At 41.1% G+C, this 10077-nt stretch overlaps 2 pseudogenes; one reads left to right on the forward strand and one right to left on the reverse strand.

Annotated features, from left to right (window-relative positions):
- Positions 1–1454: 1454 nt before the first annotated feature.
- Positions 1455–1572, reverse strand: LOC146005988 (5S ribosomal RNA; annotated as a pseudogene).
- A 4409-nt stretch (positions 1573–5981) lies between these two features.
- Positions 5982–6099, forward strand: LOC146005989 (5S ribosomal RNA; annotated as a pseudogene).
- Positions 6100–10077: the final 3978 nt, after the last annotated feature.

A 10077-nucleotide genomic window follows, 5' to 3' on the forward strand; every position in this document is an offset into this window, starting at 1 on the left:
AAAACTTGGTTTTTTTACGATCTATGATGATTGTCTCGTACTGGTCTAGTTCTTTCTTGTTTTTATCGAAGTTTGCTTGGAATTGTGGATCTTGCTCCCACTTCTCTAGTTTTTTGCCTAATTCCTCAATATTTTTGGAGCATTCTTCTAAGATCAGGTTGTTGTGACAAATCAATATGGACATCAGCTCCTGAGAGCATTTGAGAAGGCTCGTTTCCCACTCTTTCTTGAGAGTGTCAGTGGCCAGATCAAAGGCCGGGAAAGTTTTCGGTCTGAGGCCTCGTGGTGTGATTTTTTGCTTGTAGTAATTCTCCAGACTGGAGAGGTCCCAGTTAGTGCGTATTTGTTTCTGAAGTAATCTCTTCAGACTGGCCAAGTCGTCATCCCACGTTTGGTCAGTATCTGTCAAGTTTGATTGAGTTGGAAATATAGTGTTGAAATCATTTATTCTATGTCGACTTGTTAATTCACTTCGTAGGTTAAATGTGGACATATTAAATTGCGATTGTAATCACAAGATGAAATCGGCTGTGCTGCCACCACGGTGTTGGTGTCTTGTACAGTAGTAAGAGAAGTCCGAGGTACAAAGTAGATAATGAACCGTGCTCAAATCCAAGAACCTGAGAAAGAACTCAGTTTGGAACTAAATGGATTAGAGAGAGGGATTGGCACTGGTATGAGGTATATATTGGGTAATAATTATACAAGAGTATTAGATAGACAGGACCAGCGTAGTTACTGCTTGACAGGAATATATCATGTCAGTGTTAGGCTGGTGGTGCTCCCAAAGGATGTTCAGTATTTAAACTGTGAGACAACAGGAAGGGGGTGGTCACAAGAAAGACCAAAAAGGGAACATACAAACGGGTTTTTGGGGCACACTTGACGATAACAATAGTATAGTTAGTATAAAGATGTGATATATGGGTGAGATAAGACTTAACTTTTATTAGGAATGAACTCTAAAAAAAGGGGTGATATTTGGATGCAAACAATGTGCTACACAAGACAATACGTATTAAATACATTGTGTGTGGAAATATCACAGGATAAAAGGTTGTTAACCTATCAAAAAGGAGAGAGGGTCCTTGATACAATTGACAAAGTAAGCGCAATGTTTAAGATAAATACACAGATACCTGTAGCAAACAGAGGGAATCCCTGTTGTTATCCAAAAATTGTTTCATTAGTGACAATATATAAGGAGATTATACAAGGTACAGGTATATGATTATGGATGCTTGACACACTGAATCACAATATTTAAGAGATATATATCAATCTATCTCCGTCATAAGTGGGAATTATTGCCCGGAAGTGGGAAATAGTAATGGAAGGTCACTGCCTGACAGTAAAAAGAAATAGTAAAGATTTAGGAGTGTGAAACTTGCAGAAGCATGTAGAAAGATTAGTAAGATTGAGCTGTATTAAGAAGGTGATCTCCTGCTGCAATTTAATTACAACACCCGGTATTCCCAAAGAGTCTTCCCAAAGGTACTAACCGGGCCCAACACTGCTTAGCTGCTGAAATCGGAATGGGTTCAGGCGATCCAGTGTGGTATGGTAGTAATATTTAGAACATGCGAGAGGGATACCAGCGTTTGAGGCTCAAATGAAATAAGGTGCTTCTGCTGTCAGAAGTGCCGTTATTAGTCCACCCTGGTGCTCACCTGCATTGCAGGGGGGATGGATACGACGCGACTGATGAGAGAGCACTGAAATGAGGAAAAAATAGCGAAAAAGACGGGCTGGTGTCAATAATGCAAACCTTGACCTCTGCTGTCCATCATCCACCTTGGGTGTCCAATAATGAATGAGAGAGTCACTGATTGCTGATCCTGTCCCAGAAGGAGAAGAAATTAAATACTAAGGACAGCACAACCAGCGATGTTATGACTGGCAGTATTATTGCTGAAAAATGGGATGAGATTTATTAAAGATGACGGGAATTGATCGTGCCCAAGTTTATTTGGGGTTTGTATCCTCATGAGTGGTACATCTTAGTCCCCACAAATGTCAGTAGATGGTAATTTCTGACAGAAGCTATGATGCTACCTTGAGGAGATTTATTGCTGGATTGCCCAGTCTGTACGCTGCAAAGACAGATGGAGCGATTTTTATCTGCAGTGTATTTCAAAAAAAGCAGATATTGGTACAGACTGTGTAAAGAGTTCTGTGCTGATATCGACAGAATATGGGGGAGGAAAAAGGGGGAGAAGATAATTACAGTAAATAACGTGCCAATCACAATAAAGTAAGCATGCAATCAGGATCAAAAATTTTTACTGTTTAACAGCGCTGGTCTCATGCTAATAAACAAATGCTACAATATGAAGGAAGTTTCAATATGATTTCTTTTTAGGAAAAAGACAGAGCCCACTACTGTGAGTGGGTTGCAGATGTAGCGATGTTTATACCCTAAATAGAGTAATGAAGTAGTATTTTGAACACAGTATCTAATAGTTATATTGTACACAGAGAATCAGATAATATTAGGCACATGGAGTTAAATACCAGTAGTCATATAAATCATACCAACAGATTCTCTTGATGCTTTTGTACCAACAATGTAAAAGCTAGATTTCTGCATACCTAGAATAATTGCTGCGATCGGGCGTTGCTACCTATAATAATTATCATGGGTGACCAGGTGTAATTAATTAGCGCAACTGCTGAGTATATTTTGGATATTAGCTACATTAATAAACACCACATGTAAAAGCAATGAATCAGTATATTTCAAATGCTGGCTGAAGTTAAAGACACCCCTCCAGACGGTTACCCGCACTGAATTGCGGGGGCCGTCAGAGGCGAACAAATGTTGCTATGCCGTCTGGGGGTAGAAAAGATAAGATACAAAGGGCTGAAACAATGAGCTCCCCAAAGAGAGTAAAGGGTAAGACGGTACTTAGCTGGGAGGAAGCGGCACCCAACGCCAAATGTCGGGAGCCGCTGCTCCTGATGTCAGGTAGTGAACAGCGTAGAAGACGGAGGTTGGGGGTGTGTCAGAGGCGTATCCTCACACGTGTTTCGCCTATGCTGGTGGATTTTCCACTTGGGATCTCTGACTCCCAAAGGCCTTAACGAAGGCATTAATTACAGTGCTTTCCTGTAAACAGCAAATTCTTCCATTCTCCTCTATTGTAATATCTTCCATTCTCTATCATCATTTATTATATAACTTTACTCAGTGTCGTCTTTTTCCATTATAATATTTGTGCAACCCTTACCAAGCATCCATATTCGTATGGTTTGACAATTTCCCAATCCTCGCCAATCTCTTGCTCTCATCCCTATTCAGCCATGATGCATCCACATTAATGCTCCTCCCCCTTTCTGAGACTATCCCTATTCAGCCATGATGCATCCACATTAATGCTCCTCCCCCTTTCTGAGACTCATTGTCAGCATTTGGGATAAACCCTAAACTGGACCTCAACTATCCGTAGCAACTATTTATATCCACGGATTATCAATTTTTTGCTTGCAGTATTATTATTTCCCTGCATCCATTCCTATACCTCCTTCCCTTCTACTATTTGATGAAGGAAACGATACAAGGGATACACTATACCTTTTCTTCTTAGCATTAATACTTAGGCAAATTTGTCCATTATTTAATATACAATAAACCCATATATTCAATCTTACTTTGTTTAAAATTTTAATATTCATCATGATTTTGCAGGATCCCATTATAGTATGGGTAAACCATCTATTAAGTTCAGACATTACTATTACATATTCATTGTAACTTCTCACATTTCATCTATCCTGTCTACCTAATCTTTTATCATCAGCCTCTGTTAACGGTTAACAAACTAGTTTCCATTACATACTTGGTGTACCTCTTTGTATTATATTTATATACATACATATTTATTATTATATTTTTTGCATATATAATTATTATATTTTTGTATTTTTTCATTCTCATTATTATATTGATTCATTTCCTTTGCAGCGTTCTTAATTACTGTAAAATATACATATGTATATACTCTCAGATCTTTATATGTACATTTTTTGTTTCCTACCATCATTGAATATTATTGTCTGTATCAATTGCCACATCAGCATCCCTTTAAGCTATAGCTGTATAGCTTACTAATGCACAGTCGTTTTGCCATTGTTAAATCTATATCATGCTGTGCACGTACTAACCACTGCAGCAGCATCCCTTCAAGCTATAGCTTACTAATGCACAGTCGTTTTGCCATTATTAAATCCATATTATGCTGTGCACGAACTAAACCACTGCAGCAGCATCCTTTCAAGCTACCATAGCTTCCCGCTTTTGATCTCCGCTATTACAAGCAGAGCGCAACACTGCGTTCCCTGCATTTCCGTCCTCCCCCGTCCTCCCTTCCCTTTAACTCATCCCATGGCCATTTCCATTTCATCCCATCAGTCACTTGTTCACCTTCACTTTCACCCTCCCCTTGGCTCCTATTGGACAGAGCCACACACTTATACCGGCTGTTCAGCTTCCCTGTCTGCGTCCTTTGAGAAAGCCATAGGCGAAACACGTGTGAGGATACGCCTCTGACACACCCCCAACCTCCGTCTTCTACGCTGTTCACTACCTGACATCAGGAGCAGCGGCTCCGACATTTGGCGTTGGGTGCCGCTTCCTCCCAGCTAAGTACCGTCTTACCCTTTACTCTCTTTGGGGAGCTCATTGTTTCAGCCCTTTGTATCTTATCTTTTCTACCCCCAGACGGCATAGCAACATTTGTTCGCCTCTGACGGCCCCCGCAATTCAGTGCGGGTAACCGTCTGGAGGGGTGTCTTTAACTTCAGCCAGCATTTGAAATATACTGATTCATTGCTTTTACATGTGGTGTTTATTAATGTAGCTAATATCCAAAATATACTCAGCAGTTGCGCTAATTAATTACACCTGGTCACCCATGATAATTATTATAGGTAGCAACGCCCGATCGCAGCAATTATTCTAGGTATGCAGAAATCTAGCTTTTACATTGTTGGTACAAAAGCATCAAGAGAATCTGTTGGTATGATTTATATGACTACTGGTATTTAACTCCATGTGCCTAATATTATCTGATTCTCTGTGTACAATATAACTATTAGATACTGTGTTCAAAATACTACTTCATTACTCTATTTAGGGTATAAACATCGCTACATCTGCAACCCACTCACAGTAGTGGGCTCTGTCTTTTTCCTAAAAAGAAATCATATTGAAACTTCCTTCATATTGTAGCATTTGTTTATTAGCATGAGACCAGCGCTGTTAAACAGTAAAAATTTTTGATCCTGATTGCATGCTTACTTTATTGTGATTGGCACGTTATTTACTGTAATTATCTTCTCCCCCTTTTTCCTCCCCCATATTCTGTCGATATCAGCACAGAACTCTTTACACAGTCTGTACCAATATCTGCTTTTTTTGAAATACACTGCAGATAAAAATCGCTCCATCTGTCTTTGCAGCGTACAGACTGGGCAATCCAGCAATAAATCTCCTCAAGGTAGCATCATAGCTTCTGTCAGAAATTACCATCTACTGACATTTGTGGGGACTAAGATGTACCACTCATGAGGATACAAACCCCAAATAAACTTGGGCACGATCAATTCCCGTCATCTTTAATAAATCTCATCCCATTTTTCAGCAATAATACTGCCAGTCATAACATCGCTGGTTGTGCTGTCCTTAGTATTTAATTTCTTCTCCTTCTGGGACAGGATCAGCAATCAGTGACTCTCTCATTCATTATTGGACACCCAAGGTGGATGATGGACAGCAGAGGTCAAGGTTTGCATTATTGACACCAGCCCGTCTTTTTCGCTATTTTTTCCTCATTTCAGTGCTCTCTCATCAGTCGCGTCGTATCCATCCCCCCTGCAATGCAGGTGAGCACCAGGGTGGACTAATAACGGCACTTCTGACAGCAGAAGCACCTTATTTCATTTGAGCCTCAAACGCTGGTATCCCTCTCGCATGTTCTAAATATTACTACCATACCACACTGGATCGCCTGAACCCATTCCGATTTCAGCAGCTAAGCAGTGTTGGGCCCGGTTAGTACCTTTGGGAAGACTCTTTGGGAATACCGGGTGTTGTAATTAAATTGCAGCAGGAGATCACCTTCTTAATACAGCTCAATCTTACTAATCTTTCTACATGCTTCTGCAAGTTTCACACTCCTAAATCTTTACTATTTCTTTTTACTGTCAGGCAGTGACCTTCCATTACTATTTCCCACTTCCGGGCAATAATTCCCACTTATGACGGAGATAGATTGATATATATCTCTTAAATATTGTGATTCAGTGTGTCAAGCATCCATAATCATATACCTGTACCTTGTATAATCTCCTTATATATTGTCACTAATGAAACAATTTTTGGATAACAACAGGGATTCCCTCTGTTTGCTACAGGTATCTGTGTATTTATCTTAAACATTGCGCTTACTTTGTCAATTGTATCAAGGACCCTCTCTCCTTTTTGATAGGTTAACAACCTTTTATCCTGTGATATTTCCACACACAATGTATTTAATACGTATTGTCTTGTGTAGCACATTGTTTGCATCCAAATATCACCCCTTTTTTTAGAGTTCATTCCTAATAAAAGTTAAGTCTTATCTCACCCATATATCACATCTTTATACTAACTATACTATTGTTATCGTCAAGTGTGCCCCAAAAACCCGTTTGTATGTTCCCTTTTTGGTCTTTCTTGTGACCACCCCCTTCCTGTTGTCTCACAGTTTAAATACTGAACATCCTTTGGGAGCACCACCAGCCTAACACTGACATGATATATTCCTGTCAAGCAGTAACTACGCTGGTCCTGTCTATCTAATACTCTTGTATAATTATTACCCAATATATACCTCATACCAGTGCCAATCCCTCTCTCTAATCCATTTAGTTCCAAACTGAGTTCTTTCTCAGGTTCTTGGATTTGAGCACGGTTCATTATCTACTTTGTACCTCGGACTTCTCTTACTACTGTACAAGACACCAACACCGTGGTGGCAGCACAGCCGATTTCATCTTGTGATTACAATCGCAATTTAATATGTCCACATTTAACCTACGAAGTGAATTAACAAGTCGACATAGAATAAATGATTTCAACACTATATTTCCAACTCAATCAAACTTGACAGATACTGACCAAACGTGGGATGACGACTTGGCCAGTCTGAAGAGATTACTTCAGAAACAAATACGCACTAACTGGGACCTCTCCAGTCTGGAGAATTACTACAAGCAAAAAATCACACCACGAGGCCTCAGACCGAAAACTTTCCCGGCCTTTGATCTGGCCACTGACACTCTCAAGAAAGAGTGGGAAACGAGCCTTCTCAAATGCTCTCAGGAGCTGATGTCCATATTGATTCGTCACAACAACCTGATCTTAGAAAAATGCTCCAAAAATATTGAGGAATTAGGCAAAAAACTAGAGAAGTGGGAGCAAGATCCACAATTCCAAGCAAACTTCGATAAAAACAAGAAAGAACTAGACCAGTACGAGACAATCATCATAGATCGTAAAAAAAACAAGTTTTTAAGAGATCAAAGGGACTTTGGGACAGGCAAAATATTCAATTGGACACGCTTTCAGAGAGCCCCAAGGAAGAACTACAACCAAGAGAAAAGAGGTACACCATCCCCTTCAGAGTCTGAATACTCAAGCGCTGATGAATTGAGCGACAACTCATACGACAATTCACACACTAACAATCAGCAACATTTTTTAGAGTTTGGAGGGGGAAGGGGTTCCTATCGAGGGGGAGGAAGACAAGAAGGTCCAAGAAGAAATCGAAGAAGGGACTGGACACAATGGGAGCCGCGACAACCAAGTCGCCAGTCACAGAGGAAGAAACCCAATTAGTTCCATCTACTTCCGGCCTCCAAATTATTAATCTGTCCACCCACATCTTGACCACCGACCAACAAAATGTCCTACACAAAGGTCTCTCTTTCTCACCCACTGGGAAGTTTGACAGATTCCGATGGGAAACCAGTATACAGCTATTCAGTCGCAAACTTCTTTTGACTAAATTCCATGCCTCTCGCAAAGAGTCCACCGACTCTGAACAGACCCCAGAATGGTCAACACGAGAATTACAGGCCATAGAGGAGCTTGAAGATCTGGAGAACCCGGAAGAACCCAGTAACAGTAGACCTATATGCAAGAAGCGCTCAACTTTCTTCCCGCAAGATACCATCTGCCCAGAAGTACGAGTCTTTACCAACCTGGTTGCCAAGGACCTGGACCAACTATACCTCAAGAAAAAAATGACTAAATTCCTACCAAAAGGCAACCTGAGCAAACAGGAAGCAAAAGCACTCAGAGAAATTAAAGAACTAACAGACATTGTTGTCAAACCATCTGACAAAGGTGGAAATATAGTCATATGGCCTGTCCCGATGTATTTAAAAGAGGCACACAAACAACTCAACGATACATCGTGTTATACTAAATCCATGTTCGACCCTACCTCGAATTTCCTACTTGGGTATAACAAAATTATTGGCAGGGCACTGGCCAATGGGGTCATTACCAAATCAGAGCACAAATACCTGGAGAATCCCACACCAAGAGTAGCGACATTCTATTTACTTCCAAAGGTCCATAAGTGCCTGGAAGAACCACCCGGAAGACCTATTGTGTCGGGAAATGGCTCCCTAATTGAGAATGCATGCACCTTTCTGGACATCCATCTACGTCACCATGTGGTCAGTTTACCATCGTACACCAAGGATACCACAGATGTCCTCCAGAAACTTCATGACATACAACTAGACGATGACCATCTCCTCGTCTCATTAGACGTTGAGTCACTTTACAATTGCATTAAGCATGATCTTGGCATCCGAGCAGTGCGATATTTCATGCAAATGGAGGGCATTACCCCCTTTCATGAGTTTCTACTGGAGCTCTTGGATTTCTCACTCCGGAAAAACTATTTCATCTTTGAGAATTACTACTATGTCCAGGGAAGGGGTACTGCGATGGGAGCAGCCTGTGCTCCCACCTACGCAAACCTCTTCCTTGGATGGTGGGAGAGGGAAGTTGTCTTCCAAAATGATCCTGACACGGAATGTATCCAAAATTGGATGAGGTACATTGATGACATTCTTGTTATCTGGAAAGGCTCGAAACTCCATCTTACTCAATTCATCGAGCGACTGAACACCAATGACCTGAATTTAAAGTTCACTTTCGAATGTGATAGTAATAGCATCAACTTCCTGGATTTGAGAATCTACAGGGATACTAACAACATGCTCTCCACGGAACTGTATCGAAAGTCCACCTCCACGAATAGTCTGCTTCACAGTACCAGCTCACACTTCCCTCCGACCATCGACAATCTTCCAAAAGGTGAATTTCTACGACTCCGACGCAATTGCTCTGATGACCAGGTTTTCAAAGACAAATGTGAAGACCTATCGCAGAGACTCCATGAACGTGGTTATTCAAAAAGACTCATCAAAAGATCAAAGAAAGCCATACTCTCCACTTCCCGTGAGAAGATCTTGTTCAAAAGTCCCAAAGACACCACGTCCAAGACGATCCGACTGGTAGGGAACTTCTGCCAGGAATGGAAATCGATTAAAAATATCATCCAACGACACTGGCACATTCTTCTGTCCGATCCCGATCTCGCCGCGAACTTGAATACACGAGTGGACATGAGCTGGCGCAGGGCACCTAACCTGAAAGATAATCTGGTGCATAGCCACTACACCGCAAACCAACCGAGGAAACCGCAGACCACAGGGACTTATCCCTGTGGTAATTGTAAAGCATGCGGACATGTCAACAACATCAAGACCGTTGATGACAAATTTGGTACACCGATTCTAATCAGGGAACACTTCAATTGCAAGACCCCTAACGTCATCTACTGCATTACATGCCCATGCAATTTGAGATATATAGGCATGACCTCCAGGCCTCTTAAACAGAGGATCCTGGAACACCTAGGTAACATCAGAAATGCCGTTAGTGACCAATCAAGAATGAAAACTTTAACATCGGTGGCACGACACTTTTTGAGAAAACATGCCTCTAATACCAAA

The sequence above is a fragment of the Crinia signifera genome, chromosome 5 (assembly GCF_055691185.1).
Source record: "Crinia signifera chromosome 5, ASM5569118v1, whole genome shotgun sequence".
NCBI lineage: Eukaryota > Metazoa > Chordata > Amphibia > Anura > Myobatrachidae > Crinia > Crinia signifera.